Genomic DNA, 17,680 nt, shown 5'->3' with positions numbered 1-17,680 from the left:
CCCCAAGTTTGTAATTTTGAGAAAAAATAAAAAGAGAAAATAGACCTGAGAATTTGCTATGCAATTTTTTTCTGATGCGACGATACCCTATATGTGATCAAACTAATATTTGATTTTTGGAGCACAAATTTGGCTGAAATAGATTGTGATCGCAGTGTTGCATTTGCAGAGTCCCTGACATATCTAATGAGCAGAACCCCCTCCACAAGTGACCTCATTTTGGAAACTATACCCCTCAAAGAACTCATCTAGAGGTGTGTTGAGCATTTTGAACCCACAAGCAATTCATAATACTTTGTAATATTTAGATATGAAAATTAAAAATTATTTTATTTCCTGTAAAATACTGTTAAAGTTCAACTTATTTTGACAACTAGAAATAAATAATAATCATATAGTCAAAATGGTTGCAGTAAAGACATTTACCAATATCTTTCACAGTGCTATTTGGAGTAGGAATATTTTTCGCTTTTACTCATGTACTACAGTGCATAAGACCTGTCAGTTCTTAACTGATAAAGCCTGTAAAGGTCCAGTCACACATAACAAGATTGTTAACGAGATCGTTACTACGTCACAGTTTCTGGATCGTTGTTAAATCGTTGGCGAGATGTCACACAGTCATTTTCCCAACGACTTTAGTAACGATGCAGCGACCTGTATAACGATCTCGTTGGTCATTGGGACCCTGTCACACAGAAGCTATGTAACGATTCCGACCTCGAATAGGGGCGTAGTATTTGACGCTGTAAGCCATGTAGGCGTGCATATGCGTCGTCTTTTCCACACCCCTCTGTTCCTATTGGTGGCCAATACTGCGTTCTGATTAGGCGGCCGGCCTAGAAGGCAACTTTGTATCGCTTCATCCTTTGTCCCTTTTTGAGCCTTGCTTTGAGGATAGAACCTGCAACTCCACCCGGATTCATTCGTACTTTGTTCCTGGTTGCTTGCATGCTTTTCGGATCGAAGCTGCATCTGCACCCGGATTCATCCCTCCTTCATTCCCGAGTATTTGCTTACTGTTCTCAGCGCCAACTAATCGGTGCAGAGGGGGGCGCAGAAAAGGTGACGCAACTACACGCCTATGTGTCACACTTTAAGTTCTCATCTAGTTCGTGAACGAGATCATTGGTAGGTGTCAAACATACAGATCCCTCCTGCCCAGCAGGACTCCCAACGAGCCAAAAATGGCCCAGGACATTCAGCAACGACCAACGATCTCACACCAGGGGTCGGTTCGTTGGTACGTGTCAAACATAACGAGATCGCTGGTGAAGTCGTTGTTTCGTCACAGAAACTGTGACGTAGCAACGATGTCGTTAGCGATCTCGTTTTGTGTGAAGTGGCCTTTAGCCACCATACCCTGAAGTAATCAAATCACTAAGTGTTGCAATATCAAATAATGGCACCTGCGATCGTAGGCTGTCAATCAAGTTAAAGAGGGAGCCTATTAGTGCATTTTCACTGCAGAAACACTTTAAAAACACATGTAATCTGCACCTAAGAATATCAATAATGTTTGACAAATGAAGTATCCAAAACAAAGCAGCTTTAATTAAAGAGACAAAAACCAGCGTGAAAAACTCAATAAATACGCATGTTAAGAAACACACATACAAAAACGCAATGATAAAATGGTGCAGAAATAAACCTGCAGCAGGTCAGTTCATTCAGTGTTTTTGCTGCGTTTTTCCACCCTAGTATGTATAGAAAATTCATGGAAAAACACACTGAAAATGCAAGGCAAAATGCAGGTTTTCTCTGCCAAGCAAATGATCAGCGAGCACATATAGCCTTACAGTTTAAAATTTAGGTCACTGAGTTCTGGAATTGCCCTTTTTCCTAAATAAATACTCACAAAATGTAGTTTTCATCTGTTTAGTTCTGACTGGGTTACACTATGTTGTAATGTGAAGTTATGCATCATTTATGAATTTCCTATAAAAAGGTATAACTGTTGTGAAGGAGTTAGTTCTCTTCTATTTGATCTGAGCTCTTATGGCCATAAATAATCCAAAGAAAGATTTCATTGTTCTTTGGAAATTGAGATTTTTTTTTTCCTTTAAGGGCTCATTCAGAGATCAGTGATTTTTATTGTACACAATAAACAATCCGAGTTTCATTAATGTTTTGGATCAGATTTTCATCAGAGTATGGTCAATTTGTTTTTCATTCCATCAGAGTTTTATCAGTTTTTCTAAGTTGAAAAAAAACACTGATGGAGGTTTCTCAAGCTTCTCCTAGCAAACAGTCCATGAAAAATGGACGTCTCTGTGATTTTGTGTGATTTTTTTTGTTGGAGATGTATCTAGGCATAATCTGTGATGTGTGCAGTAATCATTGTGCAGGGAGAGGGAGGAAAAGAGCTGTTACCACTAGCTATTGAAAGTAGTTGATCATGGTTATCAATATACAAGCATAACTAGAGTTTGATGAGCCCCGATGCAAAATTGGACCTGCCTCCCCTACCCCCAGCTTTTCTATGTTCTGCTATGCATTATTCCCTCAGCACCTGGCTTTCCATTGCTCTGCTATTCATCTTTTCCTCGGCACCCAGATTTCCCATGTTCTGTTATACATCTTTCCCTCATCCTCCAACTTTCCCATGTTTTGTTTTCCATCTTTCCCCTCAGCAGCCGGCTTTCCCATGCTCTGCTATACATCTTTCCCTCAGCACCCAGCTTTCCCATGATGTCAGAGTGGATGCTGCCTCCTGTGACCTGCAATTTGCAGTGCAGGGACTCGACTAGTCTCTGTGCTGCTATTCAACTGGATGTGCACCCTCGGAGACACATCCAGCTGAAGCAGGCTCTGAGGTCGGTGGGCCCCCTGCACCACTGAGCTTGGTCGCGATTGTGACACCTGCGACCGTGATTGTTCCACCCCTGTATGCAAGGTTTACATTTCACTCTTATCCCGCTTGGGATGATGGTGAAATGAGTGGTGGAAAAAGATCTCTGCAGACCAGGAAGTGACAATGTGGTGCCCCTGACATGTTAGGTGCCACATGGTATTGCATCTAGCCATAGGTGCAATGCTAACCACGGTTTCCTGGAAAACCAATGCTGGTAGTTAGTTAACCAACAAACACACATAGTCATGACCCTTTTGCCCTCCAAACCAGGTGACAGGCTAGAGACGGACCTGTTGATAGCCACATAGGTGGAGACTGATCCAAGACCCGCTAGTCAGAACCAGGGAAGGAGGGAGGGGCCAGATGGAGTGCAGTGTGGAGTTGATAGGAGTCAGACCTCGAGAGAGGACGTCTGAAGTCTACATGCACACAGACAAGTGTAGAGTGGCTGATTGAGCAAAAAGGAGTACAGTCGCTGCGAGAGTACGGGGAGTACTCACGGGACTGGCACCGGCGGGGTGCAGAATCCTAGGTCAGACAGACGCTCCAGGCTCATCTGATAACTCTGCCCGATGAGGGGATCTTTATGGTCCCTCATCAACCTGAAAATCCAGAGCACAGCAGCAAAGGGAGAACTCAGGGAGAGTGACAGAAATCCATCCCAGACAAGGTTCACGCTGCCTGCATACGGGCCAAGACTGAAAGACCAAGAGGAGACCCTAAAACGCTTTAAGCTACAGGGACCCACCAACTAGAGATGGGTGCAAAGAAGAAAGCTCACCAGGTCACAGAACCGGCACTGGGACAATGGGATACCGAGGCCCCATTTAGGATAGACCAGTACCAGTCGGGCTGCTGCTCACCAACACCCGTGAGTAAAGACAAGTTAAACCGGAACAGTGATGTTGACTGAATTCTTCCCGTACCTGTTCCATCTGCTATCCCCTGGGGCTCAGCCCTACTTGCAGAGGGCCACAACACCTAAGCTGCCAAATACCACCAGCCCCAGTAGTGGGATACTCTGCAGTGGCGGCTTCCTTCACATAGCCGCAACCCGCAAGTGGCGTCACGTGAATTATATTTTCATTTTTTTTTTTCTCCCTTTCAATACTCTCCCCTTTAAGCGACCCACAGGGTTACGGAACCGGGCATCGGACAGTAACCGTGACATCTCCCCTGAAACACTGGGCCCGGGACAGAGTACCCCCATAGCCCTGGGGTGGGACAACAAGAGTATTGGTAAGTTAAATTTAGCTGTAAATTTCTGACAGCAGGATTTTGATGAATAAATATCTTTTTTTATTTCATCGGTCTACGCATTTCAAGGTCGAAACCTCTTCCTCAGGACCAAGACATCAAGATTTGTTGATGTCCTGGTCCTGAAGAAGAGGTTTCGACCTTGAAACGCGTAGACTGATGAAATAAAAAAAGATATTTATTCATCAACATCTCTACACTTTCATTTTGGCTTATGCGCGGCATTAACCCCTTCTCTACTCCTATTTGAATGCTCATCCACATTTATGTTTGTGTTGTCGAGTGTGAATAAAACACTGACCCTTTTTTGGACTGAAAACCTGTGTATGCCTCTTTACTGCATCCCTGCCATTGCCTACCAAAGCTGATTCCTTACACTTACTAAGTGGGAGCAAAGTTCTGTAATGTGCCTGTGCTGGTGCCAACTTCACCTCTGGCACATTAGAGGACTTTGCGCTGGCCTTAGTAGGGCAGAGCAAAGAGCAAAGTGCAACTGCATTTTGGCTGTGCAAGCGAAAGATTCACAAGGCTCTACTGTCGAGGCATGATGCTTCATCCACATCACTCAAGGCAAGAGTATGGCTAGTCTGCCTCTAGAGGAGGCGTCTATTGACGCCTATCCAGATCGTGCTGATTAACATATAGCACTTTATATCCCAAAAAATACTTTTTTTTTTTTTAAGTCTAGAGTGGGAGTTGGGGACTTATATACAGATTGATGAATTTTGGTAATAGACCAATTAAAGGTGGTGGCTTTCATTTATATTGGAAAAACCTGGTGACATGTTGCCTTTAAGAGGTGTGTCCTAATACTTTTTTCCTTAAATTGTATTAAAACCTGACCTTTGCCTATGACAAACTCCTATTTAAACTTCTTTTGCATAAAGAACAATGCCCTTCATACTCTGAGACAGACTGTACTATGTTGGAAAATGTATTTTTTTTGTAATATTTTTATACTTTTTCTTTTTGCTTTCCAGCAGTGGGTGTGTGACTATGAAGATTAGAACATCAGTTCTCCTGAACAAGTCCCCAGTATGTCTCTGAAGAAGGTTAAGTCACAATCTGCAAGTAGTCTTATCAGCAACAGTAAGCCCAGCAGTCTGAATCTTCCAGATAAAAACACAAGATTATGTAAGTGTTTGTATTTATATTATTTTATTACTTTATTTGCATTTTATATAACTATAACTTATTTTTATTTAAATGTAGAAAAAAGCTAAAATCTGAATAATTGCTGTGTGCAACATATAACATTTAACATGAGTTTTGTGCATACATACTCTAAAAAAGTCCATGCTGCCATATAAAATTCATGGAACAAAGAAAATGTATGTTGCAATCATTTTTTTATATGCAGAAAAGTTGCAATTTGGGAATTTTAGGCTAAGAATACATGGCAACGTGTCTCAGAAGGGGGCTTGCTGAATGTCCACGTGTCTGCTGTGTCGGTACTCCTAAGAAGACCAGCCATAGGCTGGGATACATAGCAGATCTTAATTGTCTGAATATATGAGAATACTTTTGTATTCAAGTGTATTACTCAAAAGATGACAAATGCGAGTGTAACGCCCTGGCCGGGCCAAGTAGTCAGAAATAGGGCCCTGCATTACACCTGTCCCTCATAGGTAACGCACAGCCAACCATTTAAACCTTAGTCACCCCCCTCAGGGCTTGATGGACACACCAGGGGGCGGAACCAGGCGGTTGGAAGACGCCCACCGAGGAGTTCAGATAGCCTGGGGCGGGATAGTAAACAGAGTTGAGTTTCAGAGTTCAAGTTAGAGAGGTGTGTGGGCTGAAGCTGTGTGCAGCTCCAGCAGAGGAGAGAAACCAATTTGAGCAGATGCCAGGGTAGGAGCCCTAGTAGTTTTGGCTAGGAGGCAGACGGCGATCTCCGTCTACAGGAGCCGGGAAGACGGCTCGGTGGAACCGAGGTGGACCGGAACAGGGTTGAAGCCCGCCGGTACCGACCCGGGGAGCTGACACGGAAACCAGAGCACAAAGGGGGGGTACTCAGACCCTGAAGTTAGGTCCAGAAGCTACTGGGGGCTAGCTAATGAACAGATTGCGGCCAGGACTAGAGGTCCTGTCCCTCCCAAAGTTCCGACTGAGGCAACAGCCCAACGAGGGGGATAAGCAGGCACCGCCACGGCTCAGAGATCCCACGGGCCAGCGCCTGTGGGCAAAGGGCTCCTTAGGCAACAAGCCGGGAGCGGACTCCTGAAGTTGCAAGCACAGGCAGTCCACCATCCAACACAGGTGCGGGAGAAAGACCGAGACCACGAGTCGGGTGGGGGACCAGACTGCAGCCGGCTGCGGGCACTGACCACCATCACCTTGGTTTACCAGAGACTCGTGTGTTTACTTATTGTGAGTACAACAGCACCCTCCGGTCGCCCATCTCCCTGCACCGCTAAACACCCCCAACGGGTCCCAGGGCCACCATCCCTGCCCACAGAGGGGTTAACAACTTGCTGCCGAACATCTCCCCCGGGTGCACCATAACTGCAGCGGTGATGTCCACCTTCACCACATCCCGTGGGTGGCGTCACGAACTTAACACGGCTCCAGCCGTACATCTACGTCCCCAAACCACAATCCCCCTTTTAGTTGAGGTGACCGCGAGACCCTCGAGCCACCAACTGAAGGTCCGGATCCGAGCGGCTCGGCTGCCGAGCACGGGGCGGTACACAAGTATCTTTAAGAAACAAGTAAAAAAAAAATCAAAAGTGACAAAAAAAAGTTAATGATCTTCAAAAACTTATATAAACCTAAAAATTTGAATCACTCCACTTTTTCGCCAATTAAATATACAACTATACAGAATAAACATATCTGGTATCACTGCATCCGCAAAAATCTGTTTCATCAAATTATAAAAATACCTGTAGAATCAATGCTGTGAAGGAAAAAAGACTTGGGTATTCTAATTACAAGTAAGCTGAGCAGCAGCTGGAAAAGCAAATAAGATTTTAGGGTGAATAAAAAGAGAAATTAGATCCCGTGATCCCAACGTATTGTTACCCCTCTATAAGTCACTTGTAAGGCCACATCTAGAATATGGGATCCAGTTTTGGGCTCTGCATTTTAAAAAGGATATTAAGAAGTTAGAGTCAGTTCAAGGGCGGGCAACTAGACTACTACAAGGAATGGAAGGCCTCCCATATGATGAGAGGTTGAAAAAATTAGATCTGTTTAGCTTAGAAAAAAGACGTCTCCGAGGAGATCGTGTGAAGGCCTAGGCTATGAATTGTTTGTCCAGTATAATAATAAGATGATCTGTCCTTTGAATGTTTTATGCATTGCTTCTCCACATATACCTAATTGAAATATTAACGGAATGTATAACAAAACCAAATTATTCTTAGGGCTAAGTAGAATACGTTTTAGTTCATGAATAGGTAACTAACATTCTTGAATAGAAGAGATGCTTATCTGTAGTTTCAAATAAGTAACTGACATTCATGAATAGAAGAGATGCTCATCTGTAGTTTCAAATAAGTAACTGACATTGTTCTATTCATAGACTCTTGTCTATGTCTAGACACACTTGAATGTTTTGCTAACGAATGTTGCTAAGACTGTTCAAACAAGGAATGAACTATGCCCAAGCTAGGTGGTTGGTTAATAGATAATGTGGATGTATTGAGTAAGCTGTATATATATATGCTATGTTTTGAATACAAGGGTCAGAAGAGCATTGAGCTTCTCCCGGATAGAGACACGTCTCTGTGTGGTCATTTTTCCTGTTTAGTATACATCTGCGCAGTTCAGATTTGGAATCCTCCTCTGAGACCCTGAGAGACCCTGAGGTCTCCCCCAACAATCTCATTTATATAGATAATTACTAGTGAGTATGCTTGTCACTACTTGGTACTCGCACGAGAATCACTGTACTCGGGCTACTCGGCGGGTACCGAGTAATTTCGCGATACTCGTGCTCTACTCGTGGTCTTCATCCCTGCATGTTGGTGCTCTTTTGAGAGCCAGCCCTCATGCAGGGATTGGCTAGCAGACCACTGCAATGCCACAGCCCTGTTAGTTGTGGAATTGCAGTGATTGGCCGGCCCGCACAGCGTGACCGAGCCTTTATACCGGCGGGTGCGCTGTGCTCTGCACACAGCCATCTCATATTCCCTGCTTTCCCCGCCCACAGGCGCCTATGATTGGTTGCAGTGAGACACGCCCCCACGCTGAGTGACAGGTGTCTCACTGCACCCAATCAGAGCAGCCGGTGGGCGTGTCTATACTGTGCAGTAAAATAAATAAATACTTTTAAAAAAACGGCGTGCGGTCCCCCCAATTTTAATACCAGCCAGATAAAGCCATACAGCTGAAGGCTGGTATTCTCAGGATGGGGAGCCCCACGTTATGGGGAGCCCCCCAGCCTAACAATATCAGTCAGCAGCCGCCCAGAATTGCCGCATACATTAGATGCGACAGTTCTGGGACAGTACCCGGATCTTCCCGATTTACCCTAGTGCATTGGCAAATCGGGGTAATAAGGAGTTAATGGCAGCCCATAGCTGCCAATAAGTCCTAGATTAATCATGTCAGGCGTCTCCCCGAGAAACCTTCCATGCTTAATCTGTAAATTACAGTTAAAAAACACACACACCTGAAAAATCCTTTATTAGAAATAAAAAAAATAACAAAGTCCCTCATCACCAATTTATTAACCCCGACAAAGCCCTCCATGTCCGGCGTAATCAACGGACCTCCAGCGTCGCGTCCAGCTCTGCTGCATGCAGATGACAAGAGCTGCAGAATACACCGCCGCTACGGTCAGCTTCACACAGCAACTGAGGTGAGTAGCGCGATCAGCTGCTGTCAGTCAGGTAACTCACGGCCACCGCTGGATCCAGCAGTGGCCGCGATTAACCTCAGTGACAGCTCAGCTGATCGCTATACTCACCTCAGTTGCTGCGTGGAGCTGACCGGAGCGGCGGTGAGTAGCGCGATCAGCTGAGCTGTCACTGAGGTTACCCGCGGCCACCGCTGCATCCACCGCTGGATCCAGGTAACCTCAGTGACAGCTCAGCTGATCGCGATACTCACCTCAGTTGCTGCGTGGAGCTGACCGGTGCGGCGGTGAGTAGCGCGATCAGCTGAGCTGTCACTGAGGTTACCCGCGGCCACCGCTGCATCCACCGCTGGATCCAGGTAACCTCAGTGACAGCTCAGCTGATCGCGATACTCACCTCAGTTGCTGCGTGGAGCTGACCGGTGCGGCGGTGAGTAGCGCGATCAGCTGAGCTGTCACTGAGGTTACCCACGGCCACCGCTGCATCCACCGCTGGATCCAGGTAACCTCAGTGACAGCTCAGCTGATCGCGCGGCTGTCTTCAGTTGCTGTGTGAAGCTGACAGGAGCGGCGGTGTATTCTGCAGCTCCTGTCACCTTCATGCAGCACAGCTGGATGCGACGCTGGAGGACTGTGGATTACGCCGGACATGGAGGGTTTGTCGGGGTTAATAAATTGGTGATGAGGGACTTTGTTAGTGTTTTTTATTTCTAATAAAGGATTTTTTGGGTGTGTGTGTTTTTTAACTGTAATTTAATCATGGAAGGAATCTCGGGGAGACGCCTGACATGATTAATCTAGGACTTATTGGCAGCTATGGGCTGCCATTAACTCCTTATTACCCCGATTTGCCAACAGACTAGGGTAAATCAGGAAGAGCCGGGTACTGTCCCAGAACTGTCGCATCTAATGTATGCGGCAATTCTGGGCGGCTGCTGACTGATATTGTTAGGCTGGGGGGCTCCCCATAACGTGGAGCTCCCCATCCTGAGAATACCAGCCTTCAGCCGTATGGCTTTATCTGGCTGGTATTAAAATTGGGGGGACCGCACGCCGTTTTTTAAAATTATTTAATTATTTATTTCACTGCACAGTATAGACACGCCCACCGGCTGCTGTGATTGGGTGCAGTGAGACACCTGTCACTCAGCGTGGGGGCGTGTCTCACTGCAACCAATCATAGGCGCCGAAAAGCAGGAAAGCAGGGAATACGAGATTGTTTAATGAGCAGCCGGCTTTTTCAAAAGAGGAAAAGCCGCCGGAGTTTAGTGAACAGCTGTGCAGCGCCGCGGCAGTGATCGGGGAACGGTAAGTATGAGAGAGGGGGGAGAATGACCGACAGACTGTGAAAGGGGGACAGACAAGACAGAGAGAGACAGACAGAGCGAGACCGACCGACGGGAGATAGAATGAAAAAAAAAATGACCGACATCGCTAGTAAAAAGCACAAAACGTGCGTTTTGGACATCGGATTGCCACACAATGTTTTTACGTAAAATCTTTCATGTAATAATCTCAAAAAGTAACATACACCAGCTCTATCTTACTATTGGGTATGTGGCCTTAACATTTCCGCCATGAAAATTCATTTTGGTGTCATTTTGGAAGGTTTTCTGGTGAGTCCGTAAAAATGGCGTAAAACTCGGACAAAATTGTTCACAGCTGTGAGTTTTGAGTGATAAATGCTTCAAGGGGTCTTCCCCATGCTGTTGCCATGTCATTTGAGCACTCTTCTGAGACTTTTGTGACATTTTTAGGGTTTCTACATGCTGCCGGGGGTCATTTCAGAAAAATACTCGGGTCTCCCATAGGATAACATTGGGCTCGGTGCTCGGGCCGAGTACACGAGTATCTTGGGATGCTCGGCCCGAGCCTCGAGCACCCGAGCTTTTTGGTACTCGCTCATCACTAATAATTACATGTGTGGTCAATATAAAGGACTGGCACATGAGTTATTCCTTCCAAAGACAACACTAAAGACCAGGGGGCACTCACTGCGAGTGGAAGAAAAGCGATTACAGAAGCTAAATAGGAAAGGGTTCTTTACAGTTAGAGCAGTCAGACTGTGGAATGCAATACCAGAAGAGATAGTAATGGCTGACACTACAACAGCTTTTAAAAGGGGCTGGATAATTTCCTCAGTACACACGATATTGTTGGTTATAAATGACTTAATGACAAAATGTAGAATTGGTGGAGGAAGGTTGAACTATATGGACCTAGGTCTTTGTTCTACCTATGTAACTGTGTCGTGTTTTGGATGCTGCACCTATGCAAAAGAATAATAAAGTAAAAGGTGAGTTTGAATGAGCATCATGTGCTTGAAACAAAGTTGTTTACCCAGGGAAATGTAGCGTATGGGGAGAAAATAGAACTGCTGAATGAAACACTGAAGCAAGCAGAGAGAGTGCAGAAGGAGGGGTGTGAGTACAGAGACTTGCAAGCAGTTGTGAGAAAGACGGGGACTATAACATCAACTCACGATGTGGATGAGTATAAAGTTAACGGATGAAAAATTAAGCTAGAGGAGTGGATGAGGGAACATTTAGTGAAGCAAGACTTTGTGATAAAACATCTTCAAGTTAAGCAAGAACAGCTAAAGCATCAATCCAGCATTTTTATTTCAGCACTGGAGTGGTGCTTTTAATCTAAGTTCTCTGCTGCCGGTCTTATACTCACTTTCCGGTATCTTCACCCTTTTTCTGCATCGCTCTGGTCTTGTGGTGCCATCTTGTGACCACAACTTCTGACCTGCCGGAAGTCAGAAGTTTCTTCACAAGGTCTCAATGCAACTCTATGAGAGCCAGAACGAGGCTAGAATAACGCTCTCATGACTTAGGCCCTGTGCGCACTAGGCGTTTTTGCCGCGCTTTTAGCGGCGTTTTTTACCGCGTTTTTGTGCTGAAAACGCAGTGACATTGCTTCCCCAGCAATGTCTATGGGTTTTCATAAGTGCTGTCCACACAGCGTTTTTTTGTAGCTGCGTTTTTGTGGTGACCACAAAAATGCAGCATGTCAATTATTTCTGCGTTTTTCATTGCGTTTTTCACCCATTGAGTTCAATGAGATGTTCAACAACGCAATGAAAAACGCATATAGCCGCGTTTCTATGACTAAAAACGCAGCTATAAACGCAAGGGGTGGGCAGTAAAGTGACGTGTAAAGGAAGAGGATTCCTTCTGTTGGTAAACACAGAAGCATGAATCCTCCCGGTACCGTCACCGCTGCTTCCACCTCCCGTCCGGTGCCATGTCAGCTCCGTGCGGCGCCATGTCTGGGCGGGAGGTGGAGGCAGCGGCGAAAACAAAAGTGAACAGTAGAAAAAAAAAAAAGTCATATATACTCACCTGTCTGCAGGGTCCCGGTGCCATGCTCGCTCCCAGCCCCTGTCTCGGTACCGCCGCTCTGGCTGTGTGCAGTCTCCCCGGGGCAGGACCTTGCTTGCAGGACCTGGCGGTGGATCACCTGATGCAGTCACCTGACACATCAGCTGATCGTAGTCTCGCCGGCTTTTTCGCTCCCGGCCGGCTATCAGCTGATCCTGCCGTCAGGGGACTTCATCAGCTGATTACCGGCAGCTCCTGCAGCGATCGGACAGGATCAGACTCCTGTCCAATCGATCGCTGCAGGAGCTGCCGGTAATCAGCACAGCACATAAGTGAGTATTATTTTTTTTTTTCTACTGATGCATCAGCTGATTGTATAATCGGCTTTTATACAATCAGCTGATGTGTGATGTGCTTCAGCTCTAGAACCTGACACATCATCTGATCGCTTTGCCTTCCAGCAAACCGATCAGATGATATTGGATCCGGATTGGACGGCGCGGGACCCTTGACCCAGGATTACTGCGGAGGGGGGTTCTTTATTTCAATAAAGATGGAGTCACTAATTGTGTTGTGTTTTTATTTCTAATAAAAATATTTTTCTGTGTGTTGTGTTTTTTTTTATCATTACTAGAAATTCATGGTGGCCATGTCTAATATTGGCGTGACACCATGAATTTCGGGCTTAGGGCTAGCTGATAATATACAGCTAGCCCTAACTCCATTATTACCCAGCTAGCCACCCGGCATCAGGGCAGCTGGAAGAGTTGGATACAGCGCCAGAAGATGGTGCTTCTATGAAAGCGCCATTTTCTGGGGTGGCTGCGGACTGCAATTCGCAGTGGGGGTGCCCAGAAAGCTTGGACACCCTGCACTGTGGATTCTAATCCCCAGCTACCTAGTTGTACCCGGCTGGACTCAAAAATTAGGCGAAGCTTACGTCATTTTTTTTTTAATTATTTCATGAAATTCATGAAATAATTAAAAAAAAAGGGCTTCTCTATAGTTTTGGTTCCCAGCCGGGTACAAATAGGCAGCTGGGGGTTGGGGGCAGCCCGTACCTGCCTGCTGTACCCGGCTAGCATACAAAAATATGGCGAAGCCCATGTCATTTTTTTTTCTTTTTGGGCAAAAAACTGCATACAGTCCTGGATGGAGGATGCTGAGCCTTGTAGTTCTGCAGCTGCTGTCTGCTCTCCTGCATACACTAGTGAATGGAGGATGCTGAGCCTTGTAGTTCTGCAGCTGCTGTCTGCTCTCCTGCATACACTAGTGAATGGAGGATGCTGAGCCTTGTAGTTCTCCAGCTGCTGTCTGCTCTCCTGCATACACTAGTTCTGCAGCTGTCTGTCTGCTCTCCTGCATGTAATGAACATTTTGAAGAAGGAAATGACATCAGACCTTTTTTTTTTTTTTTTTCATCAACAATCTTTAATGGCATTGTGCACTGATTAAAAACGCAGTGAGCAAAAACACAGCAAAAAACGCACCAAATTGCGGCAAAAATGCATGCATTTTTGTCGCGCTTTTTAGCCGTGGGTGCGTTTTTTGAGACAAAAACGCACATAAAAACGCAGCGTGAAAAAAACGCCTAGTGCGCACATACCCTTATATCGATGAGTGACCTCTGGTGCTCCATGAAACCCTGTAGCGATCTGGCAGGTCACAAACTGCTTGAGACCGATCAGAGTGGCGCCAATAAAACGTGAAAATGTAGAAGGGTGAGTATAAGACCAGGGTCAGGGACCTTAGATTAAAAGCACCACTCCAGCCTACTCGAGTGATGCGTTAAGGTAAGAAGTCAGAAAATCATTTGACAATATGAGTTGAATATCTCTTGGTGGGATGAGATTGTTACGTTTTCCCAGAAATCCCCCCACTCGGCAGTGCAGCTGGTCATTTATTTACACATCCCATAATCTTTGAGTTCATTATAAGTAAAGGCCCCGTCACACTAAGCAACATCGCTAGCAACATCGCTGCTAACGAACAACTTTTGTGACGTTGCTAGTGATGTCGCTGTGTGTGACATCCAGCAACAACCTGGCCCCTGCTGTGAGGTCGTTGGTTGTTGCTGAATGTCCTGGGCCATTTTTTAGTTGTTGCTGTCCCGCTGTGAAGCACAGATCGCTGTGTGTGACAGCGAGACAGCAACAACTAAATGTGCAGGCAGCAGGAGCCGGCTTCTGCGGAGGCTGGTAACCACAGTAAACATCGGGTAACCAAGAAGCCCTGTCCTTGGTTACCCGATATTTACCTTCGTTACCAGCCTCCTCCGCTCTCACTGTCAGTGCCGGCTCCTGCTCTGTGCACATGTAGCTGTGATAAGGCCGTAATTTAGGTTGATGCAATCTAATCATGCATCCCTCTTAAACTGTCTGCAGTCCAAATTATGAGTCACTCGTGGTAGCATGCATAACCACAATCTTTCACACACACCAGAGACGTGCTCAGATATGAATAGAAAGCAAGACTGATTTATTTCCGGAAGTTGTACAAATATATATAACCTTATTGGCTAGGTGCCAAGAATACGTAACACGTCTCCTATTGGATAAAGTAGAACAGCTTATTCTGTGATATACAATTTACTGTAATGTGCTTGGTTCCTCATTTATATTAAGCAATGTCAGCATGATTCACTGGTCACAAGAATAGCCCAGACTGTCTGAGTTTGATGTCCAAATACAGAACTAGGTGGGGTACACAGTCTGAAACAGCATCTTAAATCTTGTTCTTTATGGATATCTCCAATGATAATTCTTATATACTTATATACTCATAATCGCATCCCTAACAGTCCCCCCTTTGGAGATAGCCAAAAAGTCTTTCCTTGCTTTTCCAGGTCTATCGATCTGTCCTAATGCCGATGGTTACCTCACTCACATACGAGATAACCCATCCCTTGTGGATGAATCTTCCCACCCAACAGACTATGCATAGGAAGCCAGATCCTGATCGTATTCTCTAGACTGTCCTCATGGCTATGTTCCGCTGGCCCACGTTATTCAGGAAGGGGGAACGTGGCAGTAGTCCTTTAATTGGCTAATATTTATCAGGGTTGGGTTCACTCAGAGTCTCATGCTCCTCAGTCCTCAGGCGGTAATGGTGGGACATCAAAGGTGGGATGTAGAGTCGTCTTCCAGTCCACATGCTTAGATATCATCATCCTGGCACAAAGTATCGGGTAGAAGAGGGAAGACAGCCATCTCCTGGTCTCAGGCAGGTCCGACATCTCTTTGTAGTGGAATGCATGGATCTTCGTCCGAAAGAAAAAGAGTGAGAGAAGAGAGAGAAAGAGAGAGAGAAAGATTGAGAAGAGAGGGAGAGAGAGAGAGGAAAAGAGAAAAGAGAGAGGAAAAGAGAGAGGAAAAGAGGAGAGAGAAAAAGAAAAGAGAGAGAAATCTAGATCTGGTTGGATCTGGAGGAGAAAACTCAAAAACGTGTATTAGGCACATGTTTAAACAAACAACAAGCTTAGTTGAAGTATCTGGGGGTACTTCTAAACAGGATTTCATAGGGTCTCAACCTAGTGATCCCTGCTGGGGTGTGTCTGACACTGAACAATGCAAGCGAAGACTCTCATGCCCTTGCCTTCTACACTGCCCCATCCTCCCAACCTTCCCTCTATTCTGTGGCTGGTATGGGGTGTGTAGAGTCAGTTCTGTGTCTAAGGCCTGCCATATCTCTTTGGCTGGCAGTGAAAGCAGGTCACTAGCCACTTTCTATGGTCTCCGGGAGCCCACAGCTGCACCCTATCTCAGTCCTCTTCTTCTTCTGGGACTTGCTCTTGTAGGGTCAGGACAACGTTTTCTCAAGACTTTCCATCCTTCCTTTCTTCTTCACATCTGTGTCATTCAAAAAGCACAGATTGACTGACTGTTTCTCTCGTAAGTGGTCTTGGGACTTCTTTGGATGTTCTGTCAGTGAGGGCACTTCTTACTGCTTCCCTTGACTCCTCCAATGTAGGCCTCAACCCTGCTCACCGCGACTCTGTCTGGCAATAGCAAAGCTTCCATCCGTTCTTCTATGGCCTCATGGCGGCGTACAGTTCCATTGGCAGTGATCAAGTCTCTTGTCCTCCACAGAGTAGATGCTGGCTGCCATCTTGCAGGCTTCAGCGAGAGCACATACATCTGCTTCTTCACAGACAGGCATGCGGGTAGCGACTGCTCTATCAGCACAGCGTCTTCTGCTACCAGCACCATACCCATGTGGAACCGTCTTCTTGATGCACATCTTGATCCATCCGCAAAGGGGTTAAGTCAGGGTCCAAAGGTGTATCCGTCACTGTATCGTATCCAGAGTTTCTTCAGCTATGCCAGAGTCGACTACCTCTTCCACCAAGGTGTCAGAGGTGGGACACTCCCCCCTTGGAAGAGGGAGAAGTTCAGCAGGATTAAGGACCGCACACCGGGAGATGGTGACTTTGTCAGGGAGCAGTGATGTCATACGGGCACTGATCTTCAACTGGTGCTTTAGGTAGGTGTTCAATCTGGCTGAGTAGTGTTCAAAGGGCTGCTGTCTTCCTCCATGGCAAACGGGTAGAATGACTTCTGGGCTGGAGATGACATGATGATACTCTTCAGGTGACTGTGACTGTAACTCAGGTGACTGTAACTGTAACTCAGGTGACTGTAACTGTAACTCAGGTGACTGTGATTGTAACTCAGGAGTTACCAGCTGTAGTTGTTTGCATATGGGCTCTCGGAGACCTGATACAAAGGACTATACCTAGGTTTGTAAGAAAGAGCAATGAGTGTAACTTGGGGTCAGGAGAACACTGAAATTCTAAAAACTAAGATCCCCTAAAACCCCGGGGAAAGAGAAAAGAGCACAAGAGGGTTTGGAAACTACCAAGCAGCACCCCCTGACTACATATACACAACTAGGAAAAAGCAGTGGAGAGTATCTACTCTGCCTCTCCTGTGCTGACCCTGTAACTGAGGGCCCTGCACTCTCCCTCATCCCGACGGTAGACCTGATGGTGGTCAGGGTCGGGCCTCCAGCGTATCCCTCTCTCCTGTCAGACCCTGCAAACTAAGACACAAAGGATTACTGGGTGCTGCCAACGAAAACCCTAATATATGCCAACTCCTGATGATCAATGTCCCCTTGGGACCACATGAACCTCCACCCTCTCTATCGGGGAACTCTTGTGCAAGATATCAGGCAGGATAACATACAAGTGAGAATATCTCAAACCAGGCTAAGTAACAACTGCCATAGGCCGAAAAATATTCACTGTCCACCAGGACTAATAGTGAGCAGTCTATATGGTCTACTAAATTGTATAACATACAGCAAAAACAAATATGCAAAAGTGAAGGGAAAAGGTTTCCACAGGACTATCAGCAATAACCTCTGCTAAGGTTCATTAGTGGGAAAAACTGCATATATGACCAAAAATGGAGTGTGTGTGTTCCAGGTCCCTGT

The 17,680-nt window shown here is 45.9% G+C and overlaps 1 long non-coding RNA gene across 3 annotated transcripts in view; it reads left to right on the top strand.

The window, feature by feature from the left end:
* The window catches only part of LOC142245146 (uncharacterized), a 166,030-nt gene that overhangs the window by 126,349 nt on the left and 22,001 nt on the right, over nucleotides 1-17,680 (top strand). For 2 of the 3 annotated variants that reach the window (XR_012724735.1, XR_012724733.1), the window contains 2 exons: nucleotides 3,979-4,093; nucleotides 5,092-5,245. This is a non-coding gene — a long non-coding RNA (uncharacterized LOC142245146). Of the gene's footprint in view, nucleotides 1-169; nucleotides 255-3,978; nucleotides 4,094-5,091; nucleotides 5,246-17,680 lie in introns of all 3 variants that reach the window. The other variant, XR_012724734.1, reaches the window with a different exon arrangement.

This window comes from Anomaloglossus baeobatrachus, chromosome 7 (assembly GCF_048569485.1).
Source record: "Anomaloglossus baeobatrachus isolate aAnoBae1 chromosome 7, aAnoBae1.hap1, whole genome shotgun sequence".
Lineage (NCBI taxonomy): Eukaryota > Metazoa > Chordata > Amphibia > Anura > Aromobatidae > Anomaloglossus > Anomaloglossus baeobatrachus.
Note: the sequence above shows the minus strand (reverse complement) of the source record. Positions and strands in the feature narration are given on the sequence as shown.